We start from the raw sequence: 13,351 nt of genomic DNA, 5'->3' as shown, positions 1-13,351 counted from the left end.
CTTCCGGACAAACTTCTTTAGTTCCCCCCTTTTAGGAACATACATTAATATTGTAAAAATTGCTGTCTATTTGAATGCAGCTCAAGTCAGAGTTAAGTTATTCCTGGATTTGCTAATATAGGCCTCAAAGGTGAAAAGGTTCACAACTTATTTCCAGATTTTATTTAGCTGAATATAAGATCTGGTTATCATGTAAACACAGACACTACAAGTGACCACAGGATCATTAATAATACAATATCACAGTGACAATATCTAAATAAATGATGCACTCGGATTTAATGTAAATATGAAGATGATGACAATGTTTGACGATGCTGACGTCTTGCACCCAGTATGATATGACCTTGATGTGTTATGTTTTGAGTCCCGGGTTGCTGTCGTCAAGCCGAAACCTCTGTGTGACTGAGCATGCAAGTGTGTTAGCGAGATGGGAAGCTCAACAATGAGAAACCGAGCACTGCTTTGTGCAGCACCACTGGCCTGTGAGCTCTGATTCGTCCTGACAGCTCTTAATGACAGGGAAGCAGAGGCATTTTTGGTTTAATTTTCTGAGCTGTTTTGTAAAGGGAAGCTTGAACCAAGGGCATAGACAAATCCTTTGGTTCTTTTCAATGCCGTGCCTTTGCCGGTGGAGTTTCCAGTTTACAGTCTGCTAAACCCTTTCAGCTGGAAATCCTGATGTTTTCTTCAATCAATAGTCTTAATTAGTGCTGATTAATGAAGGAACACTGGCTGCACATTGCTAATAGTTGTTTGAATTCCCAAGGACAACGCTGTTTTAACTTTCTGCTTCGCCTGGCATTTTTTATGGTTTTGAATTGAAATGTGAATTTCTGACATGATTTTACACTGCTGCGAACTGTCTGCGCTTGAAGATTTTCAAATAACGACGTGATTGGTTTTAATTGGTTAGGTATTGGATCTGGTGAATTAAGGGATAGGAGTAGTTTTCAATTTATCGTTGCATTAGTATTCTGTGGCTATACACTGACTCGGATCAATGCAGAAAATGAGCTGCATCCTTTTGTTTTAGTGTTCAGATCTTATTTATTTTTATCCAGTCTGGTTAAACGCAATCGCAGGTTCGCAACAACATTAATGTATAGTCATGTCTGTTTCAGCCTTTGCATGATGATTTAGATGCTATTGGAGATTCATTTTTGAGTGATGTTTTTGTTTTACTCAAATGTAAGTTTAAACATTTCATAAATATTGCTATAATGCTATAAAAACTGGATAAAATGGCCTTGTTTTGTTGTGACCTTCATGAGAGGCTATGCTTAGTCTTCTTTTCTTTTGTGAAGATACCACGTTGTCTTATTTTTACGATTGACAAAAACAGTGATAATAAAGAACTGAAGACTAAGTGTACATGTGTGTTTTGAATTGAGCAGAAGCGCACAGTTTGCACAGTCGAGTTGAGATCGATTGTTCATGACCCTGTGTTTGATTGTACATGGCATCAATTTATATGAAACGGTTCAGATTTATCCCTTTGTGTTCTATCATTGCCGATGGGCTTACTTTTCAAGAACGATTGATGGAAACAAATGCTTATAATGTTCAAGGTAATGTTGAAAGAGCTACTAGATGCCGTACTGTACTCTTGATAGCTATATTTCTCCTGTTTTAACTTATGTTTATAGACATAATGGAGGCAGAACTGCATGAACAACTAGAAATAAAATCAAGAATGATTGATGGAAGCAAATGTTTATAGTGTTCAAAGGTTAAAGAGGTAAGAGCTACTACTGTATATGCTGTACTGTATTCTTGATAGCTATGCTTCTCCTGTTTTAACTGAGTTTATTTATATACAGTACATATTGGAGATAGGACTACATGAACAATCTGAAAAAATCTATTTTTATACTGACTTGATGACCCTTTTGACTGAAAATTAGTTTGTTTGAACATTGGCAGATTGCATGACATACTGAACATTATGTGTTATGCAAAATAGAAAGAAATAATTCTTATTTATGTTACATTCTCACATAATTAGATCTACATAGTCAATGGTTTCAAGTGTATTTTATAATTAAACCATCATAACAATGTAATCTTCATGACCTCTCCTGTCAGAATGGTAAATTGCAGGCTTTGCTCAATCATGACTGTGATCAGATATCATTTTTTTTGTTGTGTGTTTATTTGTTTATTGATAAAAAAACATGCAGCACATATTTATGAGTTTTCATTATCTGCATATCCCCACAAATGAAATGTCTTATTGTAGACAAAGAACGAAAAAGATCTTCAATACTTGTTCAGTCTCTTTTAAATTCCTGTACTTGTAAGCACAATCAATAAGGCTTTCTTAATGTTTCTGAATTCTATATTGAGCTCCTTTACGCACCTACGCTAAAGGAGATTTCCATTTTACTCTAAATATAAGTTCACGTCCTATTTGTACCCTATTTGTAAAACCACAACACAAAGCAGAAAAAAAAGAAAGAGACATTGTAGCAGATTATGTTTTATTATTAAACAGACTGTCTTTGTAGAACATAAAATGATGGATGAAACAGCAGCCAAGTAGACAGAGAGTGGATCATTTCCTAAATTGGAATGGGCATATGAAACGATGAGCCGTTCCTCCAGTAGAGTTCATTATATATGTAATGTTTTTTAAACATTTGATTCAGTGAGGGGTTCTCTTTTGTTAAAATCTGGAAAATTCCCACAAAATCTGTTGCTCTATCGGATTTAATGTAAACAATTTGTAGGTCAGACCTTGTTGTTTTATAGACTCAATATCTTACACAATAAAGGGAATAGTTAACCCAAAATTAAAAATGCTGTCATCATTTACTCACCCTTCACTTATCAAAAAGCTGTTTCAGTTTCTTTTTTATGCTGAACACAAAAGAAGATATTTTGAACAAAGCTGGAAACCATTAACCATTGACTTCACTACTATTTATGTTTTTGCTATAAATGTCATCAGTGTTTGGGGTAACGCATTACAAGTAACGCGAGTTACTTGATAGCATTACTTTTCTAAGTAACGCATTATTTAAAATAATTAAGTTATAATGTTTGAGTTACTTTTTTAAAAATGTAACTTGACTTACTTTTTTGATTAATTAATTTGCTTCTAAAAATAGTTTGCTGAATTAAAATTAGTGTAATCACGTTGAATGAGAATCAATGGGAAAATGAGCTCCCTGCAGTAACAGACAGAAACCAAGATGGCAGAGCCTTACATTTCTGTGATTATTTTGAAATTATGGAAGAAAAGGAAATAGTGGACAGGGATTTTACTGAACTAATAAGATGAAAATACAAAAGTAGCAAACACATTGCTTTTAACTTTTATTAATCTGTATATACGGCCTGTATAGCGTCAGGAATTCTCAGAGGGTAACATCATTCTTTTCTTATAATTAGTTTTTTTTATAGGTAAATGAAGGTGTAGGTTATACAATGTGTTATTAAATGTAGAGCTACTCTATTTAAAAAAAAGAAAAATTATCCTGCAACTTTTGAAAGCGATCAAGCCTCCGGCTGAAATGAAAAGTAAATCAAAAATAACTCAAAAGTAACGTAACGCATTACTTTCAAAAGTAACTTTTCGCAACATGTCAAAAGTTTCTGGTTTACAGCTTTTCATCAAAATATCTTCTTTAGTGTTTAACATAAACAAGAAACATATGAATGTTTGGAATTACGTGACGAGTAAATAAATAATGAATAAATTCAAATTTTAGGGTCAACTACTCCTTTAACCCTTGTGTACTGTTCAAATTGACTTACCTTTTGTTATGTTTGTGGCTGTTTTTGCCCCATTGACTTCCATTATAACAACATTTTTGACTGCAAAGACATGACATCAAATAATAATGTATTCTTGATTGTTGGTGTTTTTCGCTCTAGGGAAGAGGTCAAACTTCATTTTGTACTGTTGATCATCAGTTGGCAGCATTGACCCTTTATATAGGCCTGTGCAAACATGTTTCTGGTTTTTATATGGAGTTCTGTGGAGTAAAACATCTAATTATAGTGTCAGTGGGTAAATACACTTACTATATTTACTATGTTTTGAGAGCTGATATGCTTATTTTTTATTTTCTCAAACATACAGTAAGTGTGCAAAGGTCTGTCACACACACACACACACACACACACACACACACACACACACACACACACACACACACACACACACGTAAATACATACATACATACATACATACACATACTTTATATAACAATATATTTTTATCCAGAAACTTAGTTTTTTTGCTCTGCAACTGATGATCAATAGTAAAAATTTGTAAATGTACCTCTTCTTAACAGAGAAAACTAGCAACAATTAAGAATACATGATTATATGCTGTCATAAATTTGCAATCATAACTGTCATAATAGAAGTCAATAGGGCAAAATAGCCACAAACCTAGCAAAAGAGTAATCGATTTGCCCAGAGTGTATTGCTGAATTTTAGAAAGATTTCACAGCATTTTCCCAAAATATGTATAAAAATAAGACTCAAAAATCAATCAATTTGCTGAAACACAGAGATAGTTGTGGACAAAGTAACACTCAAAATCACCTCAGAGTGGATGAAAACATCCCAAAAAGCACATAAGGGTTAAAATGTCCTTGGTAATACAGTAACACTGAACACTATGACTCTGAAGATTGGGTCGTTGCTCAAACAGGTCTGGTAATATTTTTAAAATTACAAAAAAAACAAAAAACAATCCGAAAAATTAGTAATTTCATCTAATTTGATGTATAAACAATAATTTCCAGGTCATGTCTTGCATAATATAGTATCACTGGATGTAATGCAATGGCACTAAAGACAGTGTTCATTAGAAACCTTTGCTGACATAGTAAGACCTGACCTTTATTCTGCAAATCAAGCTGCTCTCTTAATGAGTCTGATAAATGCTGTTTTAGCCAAAGCATATTGAACATTACACATTGAACAAATACCCTGAGGTCAGAGTGAGAGCATTAAGAAATGTTAATGAAAAATATCAAGCCATTAGCAGAACCTTCTCGGGTCAACTTCTGCTCTGTAATTGAAAAAACTTGATGTATGTTTCTCCTTTCCTCTGAAGCAGAATACAGAAGCTTTTTTTTCCCGATCAAGGGCAGCCACAGTTTTCTTGACTGTCTGCGTCTTCCCTTTCCTTTCCTGTCCTTGTCAAGTGACCTCAGTCTGTATATTTTCATTGTGAACCACAGAGTTGCATGTCATCGCCTGTCTCGGGATGGCAAATTACGTTCTTTCAATTAAGATGTTTGTGTCAGTGCTTGGTCCCACAGATGTTTTTTTCTCCATGTTAACCCAGAGGTTAGTGTCTACACTTCCACCGGGAAGAAAATTCCCAAATCTAATTTATAAGAGGCATGCCAAACATTTTTAATTACAGAAAAGTACATGGATAGAGTGCCTGGCATTTGAACGTACAAAAAAAGATGTATTGTGCACAATAAGATCAACAGATCCTTTTTATTAATGACCTGAATGGATTTTTTAAATAAAGTGAGAGGGTGTAATTGTACTTTAAGGGCTCAAGTGAAACACGATGAGCGTTCCTCAGGTGAAAGGAAGCTCATATATTTTATGTTTGGACTGAATACTTATTAATAATCAATTGTTTTGAACTACATTTGTCTAACAGAACACATGAAAGAGGAAGAGTTTTTAGACAGACATTTGAGCACTTTTTCTTTGTAAATACATTAGTGTCAAAAAAAGTCAGTCATTCAGAGTGAGACTTGTATGATGCGTGTAATTGGTGGTAGATGGGCAAACTGGCTCCTAAATGATCAAATACTTTATGAAATAAATGTAACCAGGCAAGACATGAAAAAGATTTCTTGCTCTGATGATTTGAAAATGCTCCAACTCTAGTGATGTGAGTCTGGAGCCTCAATCTAAGCTTGGACTCGGCAAGATTTTTTGTTGTTTTTCTTTTTTGAAAGGAAGTAATATTTTTTTAATAGTTGCATCTATAACTAAACAATTAGCATTCATTATAGCATTAAGCTCTTTTCAACATTAATACTACCATGACCACTACTTCCACTATTACTACTAATTATAATAACATAAAACATAATAATGAAAATAGTTGAAAGAATTTTGAAGAATCATGCAACAACACGAAGCCTGCTTTTGTATTGCGATTATTTCATTTTTTGAGATAACCCTGACAATTGGTTTAAAAGGCAGTCAAAATTTGCCATGCAAATTAGAGATATTTAAGGATGTAAACAAGTGTCAGTCAATGATTAACATGTTCCCATTCTAGCTATTTTTTTTAAGGAGAATTATTTAAAAATATTTTGTAAGCTGTTTGGTCAGAACTGTGTAGAGGTATAGGTGTAGGTAATAAAGACAATAAGTCTCTTTTATATTTTCCTGACATTAAAATAGGACCCAAATCCCTCCCATTTTGAGGCCGACCGCAACAAGATGTAGGAGTGCGGTTTCTCCACCCACCAAATTGATTGTCAGCCGCGTATTAACATGTCTCCATAATAATGCTTATAATCATATCAACAAGACAGGATGTGTGCAGCTCTCTGTGATCATCAATAATCATCAAATGTGTGTGTACGCTAGGCATGGGCCGGTAAAAGATTCTGACGATATGATAAGCTTGGATATAAATGTCACGGTTTGACGGTATTGTGATTGCTGCTCTAAAATATGTTCTTTTTAAATGTCTGGGTAAAAAACTAAATCTTTTCCCCCATTGAACACAATTATTTTATTTTGAATAATATTATTTTTATAATATTTTGCAACTGTAAATATGTCAGACTGAATGATTAAAATGAATGCTGCTCACTGTTAGACATTTCAAAGGGTTTTTACAGTAACTTACTGGCAACACTGTTGCCAGTAAGTTACTGTATTTTAGATTTACAGTATACAACTGTAAATCCGTTTACAGCATGTTACCGTAGTGTCTGAAAATGGTTAACTACTGTAAAAACCTAAGTTAACAGTTAGCTACTGTAAACCTTTTAATTTTGTCCTAAATATTTTATAATATAATTTTATTAATATTATTTTAATACAATAGACCTAAAAAAGACACAGTTACAAAATATAAACAAAATAAACACTCTTTATTTAAAACATTGGAGATGCTTAAAACAAGCTTAAAAATGTGTAAAAACATTACATTTCAATCATTCAAAATATTTTATTTTAAGAAAAAAAACATTGAAAATGACAAAGCACATTAACATACATGTACAAAACTAATTTAAGTGTCTGACCTGCATATTGTTGAGAAAAAAAAACCCAATTGTACTAAGTACTACTGACATTAAACCAGACACAATTACAAAATATTTCATTCTTTAAAACATTAATAATGCTTAAAGCATTTAAGGAAAATGTGTGAAAATTACATTAAGCAATAAAATCAACACATTAAAAATAAATAAATCACACAAAGCACTAGAACATATATGTACAATAAAAATGTAAACTTCTGAATTGCATATTGTTGGAAAAATAAATATTTGTAACTATTAGCCGACTCAGAAACAACCCAACTTTAAAATATTACTAATTCTGGTGTCAAATGCTCAACAAGGTCTGAATTCACATGTTCAAATGCAATTCATCTTTATTTCTATTGCACTTTTACAATGTAGATCAATGATGTCAAATCAGCTTAACATAGAAGTTCTTGTAAATTGAAGCTGCTTCAGTCCAGTTTTCAGAATTGAAGCAGTAAATGTTACTGCTGAAAGTCCAAACACTGAAGAGCAAATCCACCGATCCACCAATCGTAGCCAAGCGATCCAGTGGCGACAGTGGCATGGAACAAACTTCACCAACTGACGAAAGTGTAGAATAAAATCCCTTGAGAGATACCAGGCTCAGTTGGGCACGACCAGTTCTCCTCCAGCCAAACTTGTGCAAGGCCGCAGTCTAGGCACCGGAGGCTTGAAAGTTCACCAGCGGGTGGTCAGGCTGGCCCATTGGATCAATGCGGAAACTCATTGATCACATGTGTCTTTCAGGATTCACTCCTCCATGACCACCACAGCATCTGGTCAGGATTTGGCCCAGTCCAGGATTATGAAGAACTCTGGATAAGGACAAACAGACTAACATCAGCATAGAAGAAGCTTGTTTAAAAAAAATAAATCATATACTGGTTAATTATTTTGAAGCATGGCAGCTAGGTTGGGCTAGTTTTCAGCTGGTACTGAGCAACTGGCTCCTGCTCATAACCTGCTCACTACCATGTTTAAAAGATAACTAACCAGAATGTCCTGTTAATTTTTTTCCCTAACAAGGTTTTACAAAAACATTGTAGCATTTGTGATGGGTTGATTCACTGCAGGACAGATTAGACTATTTGTTTTAAGTATTCCTAATAAACTAAAACTGACTGAATACTGATACAATTATTGAGAGTGTCTCACCTAATCCAAGTTCTCAGTTAGCTGGTGAAAGAAGGATAACTCACTGTTGTTCATGGTTGTCATTCTCTTCACTACTTCTCCTGCTATCTTCTGGCTCACTCTGGTTGTTGCTGTGCATTTTGTTTCATCCTCTGGAATTATTTATACAAAAAATTTTATTATTTTATTTATTACAAAATATTTAGGCAACATGAAATGGGGAAAAAGACATTTAATACATAGACAAATGCATGTATCCCAATACTAATTATTGTATTTTGAAATGTCTGACCCATGACAGACCTCAATCTGCTCAAAATATTATAAACAAAGATGAAAAAAAAACCCTACTAAATGGTTTAATAAAAAAGGGAAAAATATGTTTTTATTTAGCTAGCAACTAAACATGTGACACATTTTGTATTAAAAGTAACGTTACTATATTGAGAAACAAATAGATGTACAGTACTTACTGTTGTATGAGGTCCAGTTTGCACAGGCAGGCTCCCAGTATTCTATATTGAGACCATAAAAAAGCCCAAAATACAGATAAGAATACCATGCTACAATCCACAACCTCCACACAACTTTTTTTTTATCTGTTTACCTTGGTTGCTTACTGGTCTTGCTTATTTTTTAAGCATAAGGCTGTGCTGATCAAGATGTTCCTCCGAAATGCTGTTTGTTTCTTCAGACAAAACCTGCTGCTGTGCCAGTGCCATATCTAAACAGAAAAAAATATAATGGTAACAATTATGTTAAACCAAATGTCAAGAGTTGTGATAAAAAATAATTAGCAAACAATAAATAGCAAAAAGGTGGTTATTAGCATAATGCATAGAGGTAAAATTGGTTTTATATTAGCAGATTCAGACTTCCCCCTTAATAATTTAATTTCAAAAAAGTATTATTTGCAAACTCTAAATAGCGAAATCATTTTAGCAGCTAATGACTATCAAAGTACAACATGCTCACGGTCAAATAAACAGTGTTAATGTTGATTTCAAGTCATACTGGCATGCTAATTCTGATCGAATATTCAAAGTAACATGGTAAACAGTATAGAGTCTTCTAAATGAACGAATGTGGGAATATAAAACCAACTTTACCTCTATGCATATTGTATAGATTTACGTTAACGTTCTTATAGGTTACGTCGCGATGTTATTTTCTCAAGCTAACGTTATAAGTTACTCTAAACCAGAGAAAAATAAGTTCACAACATCTAATATATATATATATATATATATATATATATATATATATATATATATATATATATATATATAGTATAAATCAATATAAGTTAAACGTTGCACGTTAAAATGAGTTTGAGTCCAATTCAGTATGAACTTAGCTCAGTTTAGCTAACAGTTAACATTACCATTTTAAGATCGCTTCAGCCAATGTTGCCGAGCAAACAAATGCTAATAGAGGTGCTCAAATCAATGTCGAGTGTTGTCAGCACAGACAGACGCGCTTTTACCTGGATTATTTGATGGTCTTTCATTCATATTCTTCTGGGGGAAAACACTCTCTGCCGGACCGTTGTCTCGTGCTAAGTGTCCTCCAAAACTGTCTGCATACCTCTGGTTCCCTCCTAAACCAAAACCCGCTGCAACACCGGTTCCTATGTAAATAAATAAAAAGATATGACGAGAACAATGGCTAATAGTCATAAACAGTCTTATTTAAAGTAATAGTAGTGTTAATGTAATAAATTAAATAAAGGTAACATCTTAATAGATGATATATTTCTCAAATGAGCGAAATAACGCCAAGCCAGAGAAAATAATAATAGCCAACTTTATACTTTACTTTGTTCTATTCTCGTCCACAAAACATTCTGTAAAATGAAACACTGCCTCAGCTTACCAGAGTAAAGTTTGTTAAATCCAGAATGTTCTTCAGGCACACTAATAAATTGTCCTCCAGAATTGCTCCAGGGTCCTCAGGCAAAATGTGGTGCAGAGTAGTCGAATCGCCGCAAGGTGGCGTTGAAGCAGTTGTGGAAAATACAGTATAATACACGAATTTTTACAAATACAGTACATCGCTGTATATGTTGTTCGACGTCACACTAAATTCCCATAATGCAACGGTAAATACAGTTATTTACCGTAAAAGGAATTTGCAGTATTATACTGGGTGAAATACAGTAAATAACTGTGTAATTTACAGAAATGTCTAACAGTGCTGTCTTCATTAGTTTCAAAAAGACAGATTTTAATTTAATTAAAATGGAATTCATGTGCTTTCATTAACACACAATTTAAAATATTTTCTGCTGGAGATACTGTTGTCTTAAAAAAAAATCTTACAGAAACCTTGAGAACAGTATAGCAGAAAAAAATTTGATGGTTTAAAAACTTTTGACTTTTTCAGACCGCGAATATCTTGAAAACGGTTATCGTCCCATGTCTAGTGTCTGCTGTTTGTATGTCTGTGCATAAGTGAACTTTGTAACAACGTTGTGAGTGACTCATTGTTGCAACTCCACAACAAATATATCAAATAATAATCATTGGTAAAGTTCTTACTGTAGTATTTCTCACAAATGTTATGTGCCATCTGCTTCCTTTTTGTCTGTCACTGTGCTGTTTATCTGACGCAGCCGAGGTGGAGATTGAGGCACACTCTGACAGGCACGTGGGAACAGTGTCGCCACTGGCTTGCATGGTTCTGAACTTGTAGAGCTTCACATTGTTTAACTGCTCTTCAGTGTTTGTACTTTTAGCAGTGCAAATTAAACCACACTGAACTGAACTACACTGAACTTAAACTCTGAAACCTGGACTGACACTGTTTACTATAATCTTCTATGTGAAGCTGCTTTTACACAATCTACATCGTAAAAGCGCTACAGAAATAAAGATGAAGTGAATTGAACGGTGGGCAGGGAGAACTAGCATTAAAGGCACAGCCATCAAAAACAGCTACACTGTGTTCAGAGCAGAAAACCTAATATTCTAAAAGCTATAATAAATAATCTGATGGGTGTTTTGAGCTGAAATTTTACAGACCAAATCTGGAGACACAAAAGACTTATAGTAAATCTTGAAAAAGTGGGTTAAATAGGTGCCCTTTAAATGATTCATTTCACAGCTTCAAAAAACTTGCACCTATTTGTTTGCATGTAAAATAAAAAAAAGGTAACAAACTAGGCTTATACTGTAAGTGACATTATTAAAACAGACAATTAAACTGTTAATCACAATTATTCCTACGTGACCAGCCTAATTATTGTTTTTCTGATCTAATAAATTTAGTCTCGGTGAGCATAAAATACTTTTTTTTTTTTTAATTAAATGGAATGAAATTTGCTTCCTACATCCATCCAATCCCAGGAGCTCCACAGACTAAATGATATGATAATACTTAATGTGATGAATCTAAAAGCTTTCCACAGCTAGAGAGATGAGAATTCTGAGTAAAACAATCATTCACATCACAGTGCACTTTTAGCACAGATGGCGAACGAAAAGTCGCACAACGCTAAGTTCATGGGGAACAGGAATAGAATCAAATAAAGACGGCCTGCGAGCATCTTTAAGCAAAGCTAATTAACAAGCACTGATGTGAGCTTATAGCGAGGCTCAATAGAGCTCGTCACTCCGATGCCAACTCCACACCTCTTAGCCGCGGCTCTGCCGGGTCCTGAATAATGCACTCATCAGGTCTTTTCCCGGCGGTTGTAATGACAAGCAGCTCTCCCTTGAGAATCCACTGACTTTTTACAAATACTGCTGATGGTCCTGCTTACATCTGCCACTTATCTCAATCAGAGCAGTATTACCATAAAGACCAGCTCTCAGAGCCTCCCTGACCCACTCGGCAGAGATGCCGTCACACCACGGGACGCTTTTTATGAGGAATCATCACCAGCGTGGAAACTAAAGGCACTCTGTTTTGTAATTGAAGTGGGTAAGCGTCGTCATTTTTAAAGCCACATATAAATCTTGCCTTATAAAGAAAGGTTACATTAATGCAAAATTGAGTAGCTCACAGAAACCAGGCCATCTGCTTGTTGGCTCCACTGGAGCTCGGAAGTTATAGCATCATTTTGGATTTGGATTGAGTTGGTTATTCATTAACATTACAGGCTTTCACTTACGGCACCCATTATGAGCAGTGTAGCCCCAGGACTTCATCCAGCCTTTACTGTAAACCAAGAGTGGCCCTGAATTGTGTATTATAAGAGTCATAATTTACCATTGCAATCCCAGAGAGTGTGTCCCCCCATTAACTTTATGCTTTATCGCTTCAAGCTATTCCTGTCCCAGCACTCACAATGGAGAGACCTAAACAAGCTCAGCGTAGCATGGATCCGTCTTGTATTGTGAGACATCTTAATGGATGTACCGAGGTCTGTTCCTCTCTGGTACTTTGAGTTCTGCACGTTCTAGACAGTTTGCTGTTTCCTGTTTTAGTTGACGGTAGCTCTCAGTTACTTTTGAGAGGTTTATGTACTGCCGTTCTGAAACCACACTGATGGTTAAGCCTCGTGACTCCGTCTGAACTCATCATACGTTTCATTTTTTTCAAACCCAGCGTGCTCTCTGCTCAAGTATGGATGGCATGATTGGTAAATTACTATTCTCCGCACAGGCTCTGGGAGTCGTTAGAGTTGAACCTGCAGACGTCTCCATCACTCAGGAGAGAGGACATTAGCCATTCTGCGTGAGCCGCTTCACTCCACACCCTGCAGGAAACCTCTTTCTTTATTCTGTTAATATTTTCGCTGTGAAGTGGTAAAAGACTGCACATCGGCTGTTCATTTGACTGGAGTTCTGGAGCAGCAGGACCAGTGTTGAGTTTAATTTCCTCGTCTAAACCCCGCTGGGGCCCTGGGGCGGGATCACCTGGGTGGAAATTGCTTTTGGTGTTTCCTTCTGTCCTGTCCTAGGCCAGACAACTGTGCTCAGGGACATCTCATTTGAACTTGTACCGT

At 35.2% G+C, this 13,351-nt stretch overlaps 1 protein-coding gene and 1 long non-coding RNA gene across 4 annotated transcripts in view; one reads left to right on the top strand and one right to left on the bottom strand.

Moving 5' to 3' along the window:
* megf11 (multiple EGF-like-domains 11) overlaps nucleotides 1-13,351 on the top strand; it is a 264,017-nt gene that overhangs the window by 1,999 nt on the left and 248,667 nt on the right. The gene's annotated exons all lie outside the window — the stretch shown is intronic.
* Nucleotides 7,090-9,939, bottom strand: LOC137488272 (uncharacterized). Of its 2 annotated transcripts, none has more exons than XR_011007249.2 (5): nucleotides 9,887-9,939; nucleotides 9,008-9,124; nucleotides 8,874-8,915; nucleotides 8,422-8,552; nucleotides 7,090-8,081 (listed from the first exon to the last, which is right to left on the bottom strand). It is a non-coding gene; the product is annotated as an uncharacterized lncRNA (long non-coding RNA). The 2 variants fall into 2 exon arrangements; XR_011007248.2 differs by having other exon boundaries at nucleotides 8,466-8,552.

Source organism: Danio rerio, chromosome 18, assembly GCF_049306965.1.
Source record: "Danio rerio strain Tuebingen ecotype United States chromosome 18, GRCz12tu, whole genome shotgun sequence".
NCBI lineage: Eukaryota > Metazoa > Chordata > Actinopteri > Cypriniformes > Danionidae > Danio > Danio rerio.
Note: the sequence above shows the minus strand (reverse complement) of the source record. Positions and strands in the feature narration are given on the sequence as shown.